Source organism: Crotalus tigris, unplaced genomic scaffold, assembly GCF_016545835.1.
Source record: "Crotalus tigris isolate CLP2741 ecotype Arizona unplaced genomic scaffold, ASM1654583v1 scf7180000017939.2460400, whole genome shotgun sequence".
NCBI lineage: Eukaryota > Metazoa > Chordata > Lepidosauria > Squamata > Viperidae > Crotalus > Crotalus tigris.
Genome location: NW_024096731.1, coordinates 998,367 through 1,018,392, shown reverse-complemented (window position 1 = coordinate 1,018,392; position 20,026 = coordinate 998,367). Strand labels below are relative to the sequence as shown.

The 20,026-nt window shown below is 40.5% G+C and overlaps 1 long non-coding RNA gene across 1 annotated transcript in view; it reads right to left on the bottom strand.

Moving 5' to 3' along the window:
• Nucleotides 1–8,584: 8,584 nt before the first annotated feature.
• The window catches only part of LOC120308572, a 34,883-nt gene continuing 23,441 nt past the window's right edge, over nucleotides 8,585–20,026 (bottom strand). Inside the window, exon 3 of the long non-coding RNA XR_005556873.1 lies at nucleotides 8,585–10,423. This is a non-coding gene — a long non-coding RNA (uncharacterized LOC120308572). The remainder of the gene's footprint in view (nucleotides 10,424–20,026) is intronic.

Genomic DNA, 20,026 nt, shown 5'->3' with positions numbered 1-20,026 from the left:
ATTATCTTTATATTTAGTTCCAGGGCAATAAAAACTAAAAACAATAAAACAATCATCAAGCAACTATATTTTACTGATCTTTGTTGCAATCACTAATAGCTTTGAACCTCTGATGCTGCTAGTGAATGCATAACAGCTTCTTCTTTTTTTTCCTTCCTAGTGTTTTTCCTACAAGGGCAGGATCCACTTTTTTCAAGTTTGCTTGCAATAGGAATTGACTGACAAGCTTGTCATCTGAGTCTAATATCATGAGCTGAGAGAGTGTGACTAACCCAAACTAATCCAGCTGGCTTTCATGCCTAAGGTGAGACTAGAATTCACAATCTCCTGGCTTCTAGCCCAATGCCTTTACTACTAACCAAACTGGCTCTTGTATTTAATCAATTCTACTTAATAATTACTCACATTCAGTTTCTCCATTCTGGTGCCATGTAGGAGCATTCAGCTACTAATATCCAGCTTTCTATTCATCTTTCTTGCAATTTTAGTGGTGGGGGGGATGAATTTCAAAATAAAGCCTGTCTATTTGAAGCTTCTTTCAATCACTACCATAAGAATTTGCAATAACACTCTTAATGTAGATGTAAGCTGACTGTAGGAAACATAGGTTCAAATTACAGCTTTGCTGGAAGGTCATGAGTAACCACAGAAATTATTTTGGTTTATGTAAATACATTATTTTCAATTTAGGAACAGATTCTGACAAGAGCATTCATGCATTACATCATTTCTGAAGTTCACCAAAATGTATTTTGAACATATACATTATACTTTTGAATGTAGATTTTGATTAACTTTAGGTATGCATCAGAATCCTTTTTTAATGGCAAGGAGACTAGTCTTATATCCAATACCTATGAATGACCACACTTTGAAGTCTTTGAACTGGTCAAGCCACTTGGGCACTGCTATGCTTAGACTCCACCCAACTGATCTCTGAAACTCTGCGATGGATTACTGTGTCCAGGGTTAATTCTAGCTAAAGACCACTGATGTAATTTTAAAGGAAACCCTGATTCATACTTGCAAAAAGGCCATCATGGCAGCCATTTCTAATTCTAATTCTGTGCAATGTTCATTAGAATGCTCAATAGATCAAAGTGCAAGGAGTGAATGAGAGAAACTGAAGTAAAGTATAAAGCAGGGGTCTTCAAACTTGGCCCTTTTATGACTTGTGGACTTCAACTCCCAGAATTCCTCAGCCAGCGTGCCTGGCTCATCTCCCTTTCAAGGCCTTTGAGCCAGTGCTGTCTGAAGACATTTCTGCTGTCACATGGCCAGCATGACATCACAGAGGGCTGTTACCTTCCTACTGTAGTAGTACCTATTTATTTACTCACATTTGCATGCTTTTAAACTGATAGGTTGGCAGCAGGGAGGACGAGGACAGGAGCTCACCCCTTCATGTGGCACTTGGGTCTTGAACCTGGGCTGTCAGCTTTCCAGCCGACAAGCCCAGCGTCTTAACTGCTGATATTAAAAGCATAAAAAGCACAGCAAAATCGGGAGCCACTGCAAGAGCTAAGAGTAAACTGTGGCTGCAAAAGACTCAGTCCCAACCACAACCCACTAGGCCAGGGGTAGGGAACCTTGCCTCTTTTATGACTTGTGGACTTCAATGCCCAGAATTCCTGAACCAGCATGCTGACTCAGGAATTCTGGGAGTTGAAGTCCACAAGTCATAAAAGAGCCAAGGTTCCCTACCTCTGGACTAGGCTGTTCCCTTTGTTGAAAATGGCTGTATTATGAATGTTCAGCCAGTGTAATGACCTGCCTGAATTAATTCTCCCAAGCAAACAAAAGTCTTGAAACTTGCATTGTCTCAAAAGGAACTTTTATTGGAAGTTATTGATAGCAGGAGAGTAAGGCAGGATCTGAGGATTTCCTGCACAAAACGTTACATTAAAGAACCCTTTCAAACCGCACCCCAAATGTCCAACCTGGCGGTTTGAATTGAACCAATCCATAGGTGTTAAGTTGTGGGAAACCAGTGATAAGGCATCATTCTCAAGGCTGTCACGTTTCTCCGCAGCTTCTTCCCATCCAACTGGAGATAAAGCAGATGGCCGGAGGTACATTCCTTTCACACTCCAAGTAAAATACTTCAAAGAGGATAGAACAAAGCAGAGGAAATACATTATAGAACAGGCGTCTCCAACCTTGGCAACTTTAAGACTTGTAGACTTCAACTCCCAGAATTCGCTAGCCAGCAAGGCTGGCTGGGGAATTTTGGGAATTGAAGTCAACATGTCTTAAAGTTGCCAAAGTTGGAGACCCCTGTTGTAGGAGACACATAGGTCTTCTAAGACAAGCCTCCCTTCTAAGACAAACCTTCCCCCTCTTATAGAATGGCAGAACCCAAAAATGAAAGGCATAGGAAAGAAATACATTGAGGGTCTGACAACCAGCCTGCAAGCATTGAGAAGTTTATGGGGCAACCATGCTACATCTTTAACAATTCAAGCAATTTGTGTTCTTCATAAAATCTATTACAGATCTCTAGGGGATCCTTAGGATCATCTTCTGGGCCCCTTTGGGCTGCGTTGGGAATCAACTCAAGCCAGCTGTTCTACAATTTTTTGCAAAGCTGCATAGTCGGGACTATTATACCCTGGCAGTTTATCCTAACTCTTTCCTGCCTGAGCAGGGGGTTGGACTAGATGACCTCCAAGGTCCCTTCCAACTTTATCATTATTACTATTACTACTACTACTACTATTATTATTATTATTATTATTAGTAGTAGTAGTAGTAGTAGTAGTAATGTATATGTTCTGTGGGGTAAGTTACAGGTAGTCCTTGACTTACAACAGTTCATTTAGTAACCGTTCAAAGTTGCAACGGTGCTGAAAAAAGTGACTTAGGATTTTTGCAGCGTCCCCATGATCATCTAATCAAAATTCAGATGCTGGGCAACTGGTTCATATTTATGAAGGTTGCGGTGTCCCGGGGTCATATGATCAACTTTTCTGACCTTCTGACAAAGCAAAATCAATGTGGAAGCCAGATTCACTTAACAACCGAGTTACTAACTCATCAACTGCAGTGATTCACTTAACAGTTATAGAAAGAAAGGTCATAAAATGGGGCAAAACTCACTTAACAAATGTCTCACTTAACAGCAGACATTTTGGGCTCAATTGTGGCCGTAAGTCGAGGACTACCTGTATAGGGTACTGTAAATGGGCTTGAGCAAAAAGCAGGACTGCACCAGAGGTTGAGAAGGTTGTGTCTTACTGGTCTGTTTATCATCCCCAGCATCAAGACCTGCAGCACACATTAGCTGCCTTTTAGCCCATGTATTAAAACATACATTCAAAACATAGGCAAGCTGTTATTGACAATTATTTTTCATAGAGTTTTAAAACCTTAAAGAAAAAGGTGAAAGAAATTCCATCTGTTTCCTTCCAGGTTATTTTTAGCTTTCATCTTATGTGCCTTTCTCCTTGGTAGGTACTGTCTCTGATTAATAATGGAGCCATCTGATACTAGAAATAAATCTGTCAGCGTTTTGTCCCATCACCTCCCTGCAGGATGCACTGGGACTTATTAAATGCATGATGCATCAGTCACACTTTAAAACCACCTCTCCTCCCTCCCCCCCTCCCCCCAGTTTGTTCAAATGCAAGGAACACTGCAGTTCTCTATATTCAGCACCATGCATTCTCGCCTTTGGGAAAAGGCTGTTCTGCACCAGCTAAATGTTGCACTGCCCTTGTCGAGGTGAAGCATTAGTAAGCATGTGAGCATATGCCCTGGAGAAAAGCTCTTTCACATCGAGAGTCTGCAAAGGGCTCCACTTCCTATCAAATGAAATCTAATTCAGATAGCAGTGCAGCAGCTTTGCTTTCACGGTACTCTCAAACACCCATGTCTTGATCCCAAACTATCTCTTCCTGCAAGACTGATCTGGGATTGTTGAACTCTTTTGAAGTCTGAGTGTGATTTTTTGTTTTAAATGAAGTTATAGTGCAGTTGGAAAGAGCAACATTTTGGGGAAGAGCACATGTGTGAGGGCGGAGAACCAGGAAGTTGTGTGTGAAAGCGAAAGCATATCAAATGCTGCATCGTTTATTGTTTACCTAATCATGGAATTATGGAATTCCTAGATTCTATTGCTGCCAAATAGGAAAATAATCCTGTGAGAGAATCTGAAATTGCTCCCGTCAGCCTGTTTAATAGATGAGGGAAAACAGGTACACTATTTCTGTACCTGAATCCCTGATGGTTATACTTTCACCTTGCTTTACCAGCTCACATCAGCTTGTTTATTTTAGAGCAACTACTGGCCTTACTGAATTTGGTTAAATGCCATAAATTTTAGCACAACCCTTCAGAAAATGGCACTCTCCAGAGATGTTGGATTTTAGCACACAGAATTCTCTCCTTCCTTTTCAAAAGCAAATGTTAGATAGATGATAGATAGATAGATAGATAGATAGATAGATAGATAGATAGATAGATAGATAGATATAGATAGATAGATAGACAGATATAAAATATATATGCATCCATGTATATAATGAGAGAAAGAACTCCAGCTACTTGTGTCCTAAGGAAGCAGCACTGCACCATAGCAAAGGCCCTTGAGATTGTTTAATGTAGCATTGCAATCAATAGTGCTGTGCTACATCTGGCTTGTCAAACAGGAATTGTACAGGATTATTGCAATATATATCATGCCAGGCAATGAACTCCATAAAGGATCTCTTGGTGTGGCGTAACACGGTACTATAATGAAGCCTGGAAATGCAGAAAAACTGTTCATGGCATAGATTTACCTAATCATAAATCATAAGGCAATCTATTAGTATATAAGAGCTGTGGTGGAGCAGTGGTTAGAATGCAGTATTGCAGGCTCACTCTGCCAACTGCTAGCAGTTCAGTTCTCACCTGCTCAAGGTTGACTCAGCCTTCCATCCTTCCGAGGTCGGTAAAATGAGGATCCAGATTATTGGGGGAAATATGCTGACTCTGTAAACTGCTTAGAGTGGGCTGTAAAGCACTGTGAAGCAGTACATAAGTTTAAGTGCTATTGCTAGTATCTCCTAATAATGGTGGCGAAGAAAGAACCAAAGAAACCAAAGAAACAGCTACAGAGGCAAGATGAGGTTTGCTTCTCAATAGAGGAATGATGCCAAATGGCAACAATGATGAAATGTGTGAATGGCTTTACAAAAAGCCCAATTAACAAGTGCACACAATGGCTCCTTTACTTTGGTGTTGCTGTCAACCAGAACCTGAACAAGCTGACATTTTGATTATGTGGGAATCAGAATTTAAATTTATAATTAAATGCCTGTTAAATTGAATAAAAAATGGAGGCCATTTTAAGTTTCTGTGATACACTAATTCAAAACATTTAGTTAAGGGACTATGATGGGTATATATATTACATACTTATTAATGTTTCAGTATATTGGGCAAACATAACATATAGAGAAGACAGAAACAGCATAGGGATACCCAGAAACACAAGGGTGTAATCTGGACCATACCGTACTTCACATTCTTGCTATATCTACAAATATTGTCCCTAAGAATTGCTTTTTCAATCAGTTTTTCCCAGGATAAATTTGTCTACAAAAAAATAAAATCTTGTGACTAAAATAGGCAGAGATTGTTCTATTAGCACTATACCAAGCTGCTGTCCCATTTGATGTATTAAGACTAGAAGTGCTTAAGACACAAGAGAGTTAGCACAACATAGTCATTGCCAGGAAGTCAAACTATCTCAGATCACTGATTCCTCCAATTCGTAATGGTCCATCCAACTTTCCAAGGTCTTAGGCAGCAGTTTCCTTTTTTGATCCTGCTACTTGAGCACCTACCTGTACTACTTTCCCACCACCTAGTTAGGGCCACAGTCCTGAAACCTAACTAGTAGGGCAATATGGTTTCAATCTGAAGATGTAGTACAAAGGCAAATGATAAAATTTTCAAAGCACCTTCTGAAGCAATATTTAGAGCTGTCCAATCAAATCAGATACCTTCAAATTGATTTTATTTGAATGTCTTTCACAACTGAATTTGTTTGAATCCAATTAACCCAATGCAGATCAATTCCAAGTGTCAAATTAAATTGATTCAGTGCTTCCAATCAACTCAATGATCCCAAGTAAATTGATCCGAGCTGAGCACAGGAGACTCCCCAGCTGACAAAGCAACATGGCCCCAGGAACAACAGTGTCAATGTTCCTTTATAAACGGCAGTGAAATTTGACTTGTGAATCTGACATCACTGAAAGGAGGTTGAGACATTCAATATTCTTTTTTTTCCCTGATACTTTAAGGAACTTGACTGTCCATCTAAACAGATTCAAACAAATAATAATAATAATAATAATAATAATAATAATAATAATAATAATAATAATAATAATAGTAATAGAGTTGGAAGGGACCTTGGAGGTCATCGAGTCCAACCCCCTGCTCAGGCAGGAACCCTACAGCATTTCGGACAAATGGCTGTCCAGTCTCTTCTTAAAAACTTCCAGTGTTGGAGCATTCACCACTTCTGGAGGCAGGTTGTTCCATTGGTTAATTGTTCTAACTGTCAGGAAGTTTCTCCTTAGTTCTAAGTTGCTTCTCTCCTTGATCAGTTTTCATCCATTGCTTCTTGTCCTGCCTTCAGGCGACTTGGAGAATAGCTTGACTATACTGTCAGAGAACCAGTAGGGGTGTAAAGACTATTCAATATATTATACTAAAGCCGTAGGTATGCAATCAATGCAATGAATTTCTGGGTCTCAAGAAATAAAGTCCTTTCTTTACGTTCAAGATAGCTAGTTTGGAGAAAGCTGGGAGAGGCAGAGAGAGGGGCCTTTGGAATTCAACGAATAACATCCCACTCAGTTGTAATACTTGGACAGACTTTGAAAATAAAACTGATGATGTCCAGGAAGCTATTCTCCCAAACTCAGGATTGGAGTGGAAGCTGAGTTCCCACTGGATTGGTTTTCTTTGGTTAGGCGTTGTTGTTGTTGTTTTGTGGGGGGCGTTCATAGATTTGTTTGCTTTTTTAACTTGTAATTTTTTTCAGTCCAGGGTCTTTGGGAAATGGGCAGCCTATAAAGTGTATATATAAATAAAACTTTCGGGAGAGGAGAATGTCAGAGAAGAGGATTAGGGACCTGTAGGCGGCCTTATGTCTTTGAGGGATAAACAAATATCCTCTTATATTAAAGATGCTCCCTGAATAAGGAGGTGTTTAAAGTTCCAAAGGTGTTCAAAATTACTGTGTTCAAGTCCTGTCTTAGCCATGAATGCCAGCCAGGTGACTTTGGGCCAGTCGCTCTCTCTCGGACCAACCCACATTACAGGGCTGTTGTTGCAAGGAAAATAGGAGGAGGAAGGTATGTTGGCTGGGTTTATTGCTTTGAATTATTTGTGAAAATAATAAAGGCAGGAAACAAACAAACAAACAAATAAACATTGGGAAATTTGATTATTCCAAGCATATACAGATGGGTGTGTGAGGGGTATACTGATCGCCCCATGACTTGCTTGTATGATGCAAAGGTTCAGACATTACAGAGTGTCTAGACAGCCTGGTAGGAGATGCTGGGAATAAGCCAATGGATGTTAGCATCAGTTATGTAAAGAAAATGGATCACTCTGAAAGTAAATGTTAGGTTGTTCATTAGGGTGCTGAAATCCAGGCCTACCAGGCTGGTTTTCTTAGGGAAAAAAAACACCTGTATAACCTGGGGAAACAGGTTAGAGCTATAACGCATCACAGGGGGACTTTTGGGGCAAATTAGGTTTGTAAAAAATGAATGGGTTGCTCTTGGATCAGGAAGATACTAGACTGCAGGTGTACATTTAAAGGGTGGCACAGCAGCTTTTAAACAGATTCCTGAGGGTAGGAAGGGCAGGAATCCATTTAAATCAGGATGTAAGCACCTGATTTAAACTGGTGCAGAAAAGAGGGGGTTAAAGCATGTGCTTTTTTTAAGTGTTCCACGTGAGACAATGTAGATCTAAGAAGTAAGTGTAGCTTACTTCAAAACCCACCAAGTCGCAAGGGTAAAAGTGCACTGCACAGACCTAGCAACCACTGCAGAAAATGGATGAATAGAAATCACCAACTGGGCTAGGGTTATCTCTGGAAATAAGCTGTAGAGGAATGACTGGAAAAGGACTATTGTCAACGAGTACACAGAATCTCCTGAAGTAAAAAATTACAAATGGAAGGAACTCTTCTGCTGAATCATTGCATGTATCCATATTCATCCTTCAAAAGCAAGCCAGTATTATCGACAGTACTTTTTACTACTCAGTCTGAAAAGGTAAAGCTGACCCCGAGGGGAAAATGAATTTATCTGACAAAGAATCAGTCCAGTAGTAGTACTGGGTGATGTTAATCAACTTCATATAAGCTGGAAAAAAATGAATGTTCTGAATGGGGCAAATGAAGTAAATTTCTGCGTTGCCAATGAGTCAACAAGGGGAGATGTAAAATGAGATTTAGTGCTAAGTAATGCTCAGAAGCTTGTTCAAGACTTCAAAATTTAAAAGGTGGGGTGGTGTTGGCAGAAATTCTAGCCCACTGAATAACACCAAACAGCAAGTTGAAATTAAACAGAGATTTATTGGATACAACAATTTGCAAAGCGTGGTGGACTCCTAATAAATATTTGAGCCACACCTTTTCACAGTAAAAGCACACATTTTATACATTTCTTTTTTGTGTTCATTCTCTATTATGTTAACTTTTTCTGTAATTTCCTGGAAAGCTAATAGTGTCTGTATCTTTTCTTCCTGCTTGATGCCATCCATTATACTGGTTACAGTCGTATGGACTAAATTTTTAATCATGGGAATTAAACAGGGCATACACATTAGTCCCAATAGTATTACACCTACCATAAATAATGCTTGTTTCCAATTGCGAAAAATTCCCCCCCAAGAATCCCCCTTCATCTAAAAGATCAGTCCAAGTCTGGACTGGAACATGTACAAGTTGTCTCATTTCAGTGGTTAATTGCTTCACCACTGTTCCAGTTTCATCTATTTGTAAGCAACAATTAGTTAAATTAAACTTCCCACATACCCCTCCTTCCTTAGCTAATATATCTTTTCTTTCTTTATAGTGATATAAGTTAATGGATCGGATCCTGTACCATCTATTCCAAATCCATAACTTACTACATCAGAATGGTTCTTAGAGATTTCCAACTCCATCGTATTAGTTCCATATATTCTTTTAAATTGGGTAATACCATTACATCCTGGAAAACCTCCTCTAGTGTTATCACACACACAACTCCACCCTGAACATTTAATAGATCCCGCACAAGGTAACCATTGATTGGGGTTCCCATATGCAAAGTTTAAATTAGTGGAACATATATATTTATGATTTTGTTTATATGCTGTGATCCAACTAGAGTCCCCACACTTAGTGGCTAGGTGAGATAAACTTAATACTGTACATGCATCAAATTGTATTAAAGCCTTTTCTGTCCCCTTTTCTAATATTTTCGTAGAATTAACATATATTAATCTTCCTTCACCTTCAGGACTCTGTCTCACTCCTACTTTAGCTAAACCCACATATATACTGAAATTCAAATATGTTGGTATTGATGGATCGTAGCATTGTATCTTCTTGTCTTTTCCCTCACAAACTGAATATTGTGTTTTATTTAATTGACACGTAGATTGAAATATACATCCCTTTGGTGCTTGGGTATGATATACCAAGGTTTTGATTACTGCGTTCCCTTTGGTGGCATTGGTAATGCAGGCTTTACATCCTTCTGTTTTTGTTGCTCTCCTATATTGTTCTTAGGAGAGGGAGAGATAGATAACCATGGACAAATATACAACATTAAGGATTTGCATTTTAATTACTCTTCCACTCTTCCTTTATATCTAAATTGTGATATTTTCTAAAGGCTTCTTGTTGTTCTTCACATCCAGTACTAGTTGAATTGAAGGAGTATCTTTTAAAGTATATCTTACCCCTCCAGTCAATATCTCAGTATATTCCTCAAAAGGTTTCAATTTCTTTTCAATGAGTACTATATCGCATGGTCCAAAATGTTTTTCACATCCAGTACATCATACACAGTCAATACAATGGAAACAACAACAATCAACATGCCATTTACAGTCACAGTACCAACACATTTAAACAGGAATTTTACAAAATATCAATTTAAGCCAGCTGTCACCCGGAACACAGGTCCACTGTCCTTTTGGTTTAGCTACTGGTCCCTTCACTCGCGTATAATGAGTCCACCCTTTTTCTTTCGTCTGAACTGCAGTTTCAGAGGTCAGCAATACTTGGAATGGTCCTTCCCACTTAGGTTGCAGTTTCTCCTCCTTCCACGTTCAGATCAGGATCCACTGTCCCACCTCAAACGTATGGACAGGAAATTCCAAAGGGGGTGTTTGGATCAGCAAGCCTTGTTTCCTGCAATGATCAAGATACTGCAACAGTTTATGCACATAATGTCTTATTACTTTATCCCTTGTTATTAAAAAGTCCATACAAATGTTTCCAGACATAAATGATACACCATACAATAATTCATAACAAGACAATCCTAAATCTTTCTGTGGTTGTGTTCTTATTCGCAACAATACTAAAGGTAAACATTTTATCCAAGTCATTTGAGTGTCATATTGTGGAATTTCCCACTTGAGGTAATTTAAAATCAACTTGAATGCATTGAAATAGCCTCACCATTAGATGTTATAGAGCAGTGGTTCTCAACCTTTTTAATGCCGCGACCCCCAACCAGTCGTAAGTTGAGGACTACTCAACTGGTCGTAAGTCGAGGACTACTCAGCTGGTGCAGCACCATTTGCAGAATGGGACTTTTGGCGGGCTCAGCAGGGCAGAGACAGCCTGGACAATTCCTATTGGCTTTTGAAAGCCAATAGAATTAGACTGTATTCAAGAGAGTCTATTCTATTGGCTTTCAAAAGCCAATAGAATAAAAGGGAGTAGCACAGCTAAGGAAAAGAGGGAAAAAATGGCGGACTGCGTTGTTTGGCGACCCCCGTGAAATGGTCGTTCGACCCCAAATGGGGTCCCGACCCACAGGTTGAGAACCACTGTTATAGAGCATTTTATGTATTTGTCTACATATCATACTTATCATATAACCAACCATATATTAACCATAGAAAAGTATCAATTATCCCTCCCCTAGCCATTCCTTTGTCCGTATGTATTTACAAACAAATTGCTTAGTAAAGAGCCAACAAAGGAGCGCTCACCAAACTCTGCTTGAGTTTGTTTGCATACAAATCTTTATTCAAAACAACATAGCTCATTTATAATCCCAAATTTTTTTCTCAACTCCTTCATTTTAAACAAGGGTTGAATTACAATTCCTTCAATTTTCTTAGGTATTATTATTTTTTTATCAGTGTGTTCTGCACAGAGACATAAAAACATAAAAAATAAAACAACAACAACAAAAAGCAACTCCACAAAATAAATAAATAAATAAGCTTAATAAGATATTCTGAGTTACTGAAATAGTTTTGTATCAAACTCTAGTATCAACTCTTTGGTTTTAATATAAATTTAGCCAAAGTCCAATTTAATCAGATTCCATTCAGATGGAAACAAATTTCCATTAAATAGGTTAAATCATTTATAAATCTAAACTAAACAATTCAAAGTCATTTCTATTGGTTAATGGTTATATAGGTGTATTCAAGTTCTTCTCATATTTATTTTTTAAAAAACCTTATTTCTTACTGCAAGAATGGGTATTAAATTTCATATCCACCCCACCTTCCTCAAACCAGAATTCTAAGCAGAAAAAAAGTTAAAAAGATCAGACCCCTCCCCTTTTTTTCTGTCTCTCTCGCTCTTAAAGCAACACAGCCAGCTGGGGGTGGTGGGGGGTGGGGGAAAAGAGACAGGAAAAGAAGAAGAAATTACACAATAATCTCACCACTAACAAAATAGTTTTCTCTTCTTCACACGCATTTTCCATTTCACTTGTACAGCAACAACAACAAAAATCTGCAGTTTACTGTTTCTTTCACAGTCTGGGATGGGGGAGAAACACACACACACACACACACACACACACAGGATCAGCATATCCACACATTCACTGCCATTCAAACTGCTTGTATAAACACTTTCACATACAGATATTTCATTTCATACTTTCTCCTGACAAACAAATAACTATTATTATAATTTCAAGGAACTGTTCAAAAGCCAATGAGCTCCTCCCCCCCTCCCCAATTTCCTTTGCTCTTTAGGTTCCCATGCTAACATCAATGGTTCATCTTCTGATAGTTTAGCATACAATTTTTTTGTCATCCCAGCATAGTTATCTATCCATAGTCTGCAATATCTCACTAGCCCCCAAAATTTTCTTAAATCTTTTTTTGGTTTTGGTAGTGTTTGTTGAACTATACCACTTATTCTATCTTCAGTAATTTTTCTACTTCCTTTACTAATCAAATGTCCTAAGTATTTCACTTCTCTTTCCACATATTGTAATTTCTTCTTTGATACTCTCAATCCTTGTTGCCTTAAGAAGTTTAGTAACAAGTCAGTTACTTTCTTGGTTATAGTCATATCTTTGTCCACTTCCTCTTCTAAAGTTTCCACGTCCTCTTCCATAACTTTCTCTTTTCACGTGTCCTCTATATATTCCTCTAGCTTCTGGGGTCCACCTATTTTCTCTTGACTCGGTCTTATATGGGTTCCAACTTGCCTTCTCCTTTTCTCCTTTTTGTTTTATTACTTGGTTTATTGGGCAACCATCATTTTTTTCTGTTGCCTAAATTTCTCTACATCCCTTTGCACATATACCTTTTGTGCCTCCTTCAACAAGTCATCTATACTTTTCCCTGTCCAATTTTTGTAGTTTTTTGCTTATATCCAGCCAGGATTTTATTACAAATTGTATTTTAACCAGAGGAGTATTTGCTGGGTCATCTGGATCTGTTCCAGAATACTTCCTCATTCCGTCCTTCAGTCTCTGGAGGTATGTGGCTGGAGATTCTCCTTTTTCTTGTTTTATCATTAAAGCTTTACTCATGTTCTGTGCTTTTGGAACAGCTTCTCTTATTCCTCTTATCAATAATACTCTCATATCTTCTATGTTTCGTCTATCTGCAGCATTATTATTATCTCAGTTTGGTCTTACTAAAGGAAACTTTACATCTGCCAAAATTGCCCCCTGTGTTTGGGGATTATATACCCTAGTCCAGACCAAATGAGCTGCTCTTTGAATTAACTGTCTCTCCTCTGCTGTAAATAACGTGCTCTGTATCACTCCTAATTCATCCCATGTGTATATGTTTGCTCCTAACAACAGATCTAATTGCTCTGCTACCCCTATTGCATCTTCTGTCATGCTTTTCATTTCTTTCTTAAAGGCACATGTACAAAACTGATATGGGCTGTCCTTGGCCATCTACTCCATTGGGTACCTCCCTTAAAGGAAAAGCCTGTAGTGCTTTATCCTTAAAGGGAAAATTCTTTATATCTTTCTTCAATTGTTCTAATTCTTTCATTAATCCCTTATATGGTCCACTTCCCACAGCTCCCTGGGGTTGTGTTACAGGAGCTGGTAGGGGTGGTGGAATAGGTATCTGTACATTTGTTGGTTGGGGTGGATTAGGATTATAGGGTGGGGGTAAATATTTCATGGATTTTTCATCATCCTGCTCTTCCTCTATTTCATTTTTCTTTTCCTCTTGTAAATATATTGAGATTGTTTTATGAGGGTTAGGGCCACTCATAGTCAAGGTGAGCCATTTATCTGGGTTCCAAATTAAAGCATAGTCTAACTCATTGACTAATGATCTACATGTTTTCCTTGACACATACTCATATAAATTCTGACAAGCAAAATAGTCATTTGTTCCTAATTTAGGCCACTCTACTTTTTCATCTTCCCACCAGACAAAACAATACAAATTAACCATATCTTCCTTGGTTATATCTAGTTTACTAATTAGATGAATTTTTGCTAGTCAGCTAATTAAGGTATGTAGGAAGCACATCACAATAGTAATTGGGGACTTTAACTACCCTGACATCAACTGGGAGACAAACTCTGCACCAAGTGGAAGATCAAACAGATTCCTTGCAAACCTAGCAGACAATTTTTTCTCCCAAAAAGTAAAGAAGGAAACTAGGGGATTAGCCATTTTGGATCTAATTCTCACTAACAGTGAGGAAATTATAGAAGGTGTTGAAGCCACAGGAACCTTGGGAGGAAGTGATCATGCAATATTGGAATTCAACATTATGGAAGCACAAGCAATAGAACACAGTCAAACTAGAATTTTGGACTTCAAGAGAGCTAATTTCAATAAACTTAGAGAGGGCTTGGGAAGGATTCTATGGATGAGAATCCTCAAGGGGAAAACAACTCAAGAAGCTTGGGAAATGCTGAAAAGTGAGACAATAAAAGCCCAGTCCAGCACAATACCAACAAAGAGAAAAAATAACAGCTCTCAAAAGAAACCAGCATGGCTGCACAAAAAACTCTCTGATAAATTGAAAGATAAAAAGGACAAGTATAGAAAGTGGAAAGAGGGGCACATAACTAAGTCAGAATATAAACAAATAGCTCGAGCCTGCAAAGATGAAGTGAGGAAAGCTAAGGCTCAAAATGAACTAAGGTTTGCGACCAAAGTCAAAAATAACAACAAAAAAGCTTCTTTCAACATGTAAAAAACAAGAAAAAAGTGAAGGAAATGATTGGTCCATTAGTGGGGGAAAGTGGCAAGAAGGTGACAAGCAACAGGGAGAAAGCAGAACTATTTAACTCATTTTTTGCATCTGTCTTTACACAAAGGGAAAAACAGACCAACTTACTAAAATAGCGCCATAAAAAACAGAAAAGAAATGCAAGTTAAGATAGGCAAGAAAATGGTAAATGAGCACCTGTCCAGCCTAGACAAGTTCAAATCACCAGGACCAGATGGATTACACACCAAGGTTCTCAAGGAACTGATGTGATCTCAGAACCACTGAACTATATTTTTCAAAGATCCTGGAGCACTGGGGAATTACTGGAGGACTGGAAAAGAACTGATGTAGTTCCCATCTTCAAAAAAGAAAAAAAATGGACAGAGGAAATTACAGACCTATCAGCCTGACCTCAATACCTGGGAAGATTCTGGAAAAGATAATCAAACAACGAATCACCAAACACCTAGAGGCAAACAAAGTCATTACTAAAAGCCAACACGGGTTTGTCAAAAACAGATCATGCCTGACAAATCTTATTGCATTCTTTGACCAAGTGACAAAATTAGTGGACCAGAGGAATGCTGTGGATATAATTTACTTGGACTTCAGTAAGGCATTTGACAAAGTAGACCACAAACTACTACTTGAGAAGATAGAAAAATGTGGGTTAGAAAACATCACCACCAGATGGATCCGTAGCCGGCTGACCGGCCGTACTCAGTGTGTGGTCCTCAATGGAAACACATCTACAAGGAGGGAAGTGTTTAGTGGGGTGTCCCATGACTCTGTTCTGGGCCCAGTGCTCTTCAACATCTTCATCAACGAACTAGACAAGGGGATAGATGGGGAACTCATCAAATTTGCAGATGATACCAAGCTGGCAGGAATAGCCAACACTCCAGAAGACAGGCTTAGGATACAGGAGGATCTGGGTGCTATTTAACAAAATGAAATTCAATGGTGAAAAAAGTAAGGTTCTACATTTAGGCAAGAAAAACCAAATGTACAGGTATAGTATAGGGGGTACCTTGCTCAATAGTAGTAACTGTGCAAGGGATCTTGGAGTCCTAGTGGACAATCATTTAAATATGAGCCAGCAGTGTGCTGCAGCTGCCAAAGCCAACACAGTGCTAGGCTGCATTAACAGAGGGACAGAATCAAGATCACATAAATTGTTAATACCACTTTACAATGCCTTGGTAAGGCCACACTTGGAATACTGCATCCAGTTTTGGTCACCATGATGTAAAAAAGATGTTGAGACTCTAGAAAGAGTACAGAGAAGAGCAACAAAGATGATTAGGGGACTGGAGGCTAAAACATATAAGGAAAAGTTGCTGGAATTGGGTATGTCTAGTTTAAGGAAGAGAAGGATAAGGGGGGATATGATAGCAGTGTTCCAATATCTCAGGGGCTGCCACAAAGAAGAGGGAGTCAAGCTATTTTCCAAAGCACCTGAAGGCAGGACAAGAAGCAATGGATGGAAACTAACCATAGAGAGAAGCAACCTAGAACTGAGAAACTTCCTGACAGTGAGAACTATTAACCAGTGGAACAACCTGCCTCCAGAAGCGGTGAATGCTCCAACACTGGAAGTTTTTAAGAAGAGACTGGACAGCCATTTGTCCGAAATGGTATAGGGTTTCCTGCCTGAGCAGGGGGTTGGACTAGATGACCTCCAAGGTCCCTTCCAACATTATTATTATTATTATTAATATTATTATTAATATTATTAATAATATTATTAATATTATTATTATATACAACAGTTTGCAAAGCGTGGTGGACTCCAAATAAATATTTGAGCCACACCTTTTCACAGTAAAAGCACACATTTTATATATTCTATCCCGATGCCTTGGTCCCTCCCCTATGGCTTCATTGGCTGGGCTTTAGAGGTTACAATCTTATCAGGATCGCCTAAACCAGCGGTTCTCAACCTGTGGGTCGTGACCCTTTTGGGGGTTGCACGAGCCTTTCACAGGGGTCACCTAAGACCATCGGAAAACACATATTTCCGATGGTCTTAGGCAGGGCTTGTCAACCACCTTCTCTCCCACCCCCCCTCCACTCCACCTCACTTGTTTGTGGAAAATTGGCAGCAGTCTGCATGAATTCTACCAAATGTGCCCTGCAGGGGCGCATGAAGAGTGCAGGCACAGAGCAAAGCCCTGCCCTTCCCAGAGACTCATTGTGCAGCAACCGGATTGACTTTTTCTCATGCACGCAGGTCAGCGAAGGGGAGGTCTCTGGAGCACCCAACTCCTGCACCCGTCAGCTGGCGACCCCTAAACTTGCGCTTGTCAGCCGGGAGGTCTGGCAACGGTCACCTGTCTCCTTTGCCACCCCACCCATCCTCGACTCCTCCTCCACCCATTCATGTCGAGCCCATCGGGGCTTGACAGGGAGAGAGGGAGAGAGGGAGGGAAGGGACTCCTCCTCCTCTCCTAAGCTTCAAAGTATGATCGGCTTCCCAAGGGCGCCACAATCCTCATGAAAGCGGGGGGCGAGAAGCAAAGGGGGCAAGAAAGCTTGTGGCAGGCTCAAAGGAGCACCTGCCAGTGTTGGTGACGAGAAATTCCCCACAAACCCAGGGAAGGGGTGGAGAAAAGGAGCCCCCTTTGGGAGGAAACTGCCACCTTCTTCTCCTTGGCTTTGCGCTCTTCTGTTCCTCGGCAGCCGGGCTGCCAAGCCTCTGCTGGCTAGAACTTCCTTTCCTTCCCTCCCTCTTGGTCTCTTCCTCCTTCCCTCCCTCTCCCATTGTCCCTTCCTTCCTTCCTTCCTTCCTTCCTTCCTTCCTTCCTTCCTTCCTTCCTTCCTTCCCTTTGCCTCCCTCTTTGTCCCTTCTTCCCTCCCTCTCTCCCCTTGTCCCTTCCTTCTTTCTTTCTTTCCTTCCTTCCTTCCTTCCTTCCTTCCTTCCTTCCTTCCTTCCTTCCTTCCTTCCTTTCCTTCACCTCCCTCTTTGTCCCTCCTTCCCTTCCTCTTTCCCCTTGTCCCTTCCGTCCTTCCTTCCTTCCTTCCCTCTTGTCCAGGATCGGGGCGAACCTCTACAGCTGATCCGCACTTCTGCAGAGCAGCCAAGAAGCAGGTCAGCTGTAGCAGCTCTCCTTGGCTCCTGCCCAGCAAACTTGCTCGAGCTTTGCTAGAAAACATGCCGTTTGCTAATTTAGCAGAAGCGTAAATCAGCTGTAGCCCGGCGCTGATCCTGGGGCTTCTGCTAACTTAGCAAGCGGCATGTTTTCTGGTGAAGCTGAGCATGTGAGCTGGGCGGAGCTCTCCTCTGCCTCTGGCAGCCTGTCCCCCTCCCCTTGTCCCTTCCTGGGCACAGAGGGGGGGGGGAGGAAGGAAGGGATGAAGAGGAAGGGAAGTAAGGGACAATGAAAGAGGGAAGGAAGGAAGGAACAATGGAAGGGAGGGAAGGAAGGAAGGAAGGAAGGGACAAAGAGAGAAGGAAGGAAGGAAGGAAGGAAGGAAGGAAGGAAGGAAGGAAGGAAGGAAGGAAGGAAGGAAGGGACTAAGAGGGAGGTGAAGGAAAGGAAGGAAAGAAGGAAGGAATGGACTATGGGAAAGAGGGAGGGAAAGAGGGAGAGACTAAGAAGGAGGTGAAGGAAAGGAAGGAAAGAAGGAAGGGACAATGGGAAAGAGGGAGGGAAGGAGGAAGAGACTAAGGGAAGTGAAGGAAAGGAAGGAAAGAAGGAAGGAAGGGACAATGGGAGAGAGGGAGGGAAGGAGGAAGAGACTAAGAAGGAGGTGAAGGAAAGGAAGAAAAGAAGGAAGGAAGGGACAATGGGAGAGGGAGGGAAGGAGAAAGAGACTAAGAGGGAGGTGAAGGAAAGGAAGAAAAGAAGGAAGGAAGGGACAAGGGGAGAGAAGGGAGGGAAGAAAGGCAGGCACCCACCCCAGTCCCATCCCAGAGACCCACAGATTCCTCCCCCACAGGCATTCTGCAACCTGAGTGATCAGCTGGCCACACCCCCTGGCCATTGATGATGTGACCCTGGGACACTGTGGACATCATAAGTATGAATCAGTTGTCAAGCATCCAAATGTAAATCACGTGACCCTGGGGATGCTGCAACAATCATAAGTGTGAAAAATGATCATAATTCGCTTTTTCAGTGCTGTTGTAACTTCAAACAGTCACTAAGCGAATTGCTGTAAGTCGAGGACTACCTATACTTTCCCATTTTTTCCTTTTTTTTGGTCAAGTTTTTGATACCCCCGGCCAGCTGGATGGGGGGTTGGGGGTCACCACAACATGAGGAACTGTATTAAAGGGTCGCAGCATTAGGAAGGTTGAGAACCACTGGCCTAAACAAAATACATTATCCCTGCCCCTGCTATTTTGCTTCACCTATTCCCTTACATGTACTTCAGCACAAACCAGGAAATCCTACAGCTTAGTGTAGAAATCCTATAGCTCATGTGAGGAAATCCTATAGCTTACGTGTAGAAATCTTACAGTCTACGTGTGGAAATTTTACAGCCTACATGTCACTTAACTTCACTTATTTTCTAAAATTTTATTCTTCACAGTGGATAACCAGTATTCTGTATCCCTTAACAAATCCCAGTAGCCACACTTTACTTCAGAAAGGTAAAATTGAAAGGGAGATTCAAGAAGGTCCATTTGTTCCATAATGGTTGAAGGTGATTCAAAAACACAAGAACAGAATCTCAGTTAGAAATTACTGTGTGTCAAAACAATAAATATACAGCAAAGTCCAAGAAAATACTAGAATGATTAATGAACAAGATCAGAGAACTCTGCTCAAACAAGAAGAGAAATGACCATATGTTCTGGCAAGAAAGATATGCAAGCAATGCTAAAAGATGCAAAACAAACAAAATCTATGAGGAGACCATAACAGAGCCTATTAAGAAAAACAATTTATACACACACACACACACACACACACACACACACACACACACACACGAATAAGGAAATAATTGAGAAAGTGAATTCTTTGCCTCAGGCTTCCTGCTGAGGTTGTAGGATGGATGGGTGTGCCTGAGTTGGCTTTTCAGGAAGAAGTCAGATGAACTGAGGCAAATAAAGGTAATGAGAGCTGAAGTTCTAAGCCAAATGACAAACTAAAAATAAATAAAACCTTGGATCCAGGCAGTTTCCACCCAAGAACTTTTGAACAACTTGGATGTGAAATTGCTGATCTTTTCATAAAAATATGCAGTCTCTTTTGAACCTTGGAATCTGTTCCCAAAGGCTGGAAAAGAGCCATGGCAATTCTGATCTTTATTATTATTATTACACAATCAAGAGATAAATAATAAAGCAAACTGTAGGTCAATTCTCTTCTGGAGAAG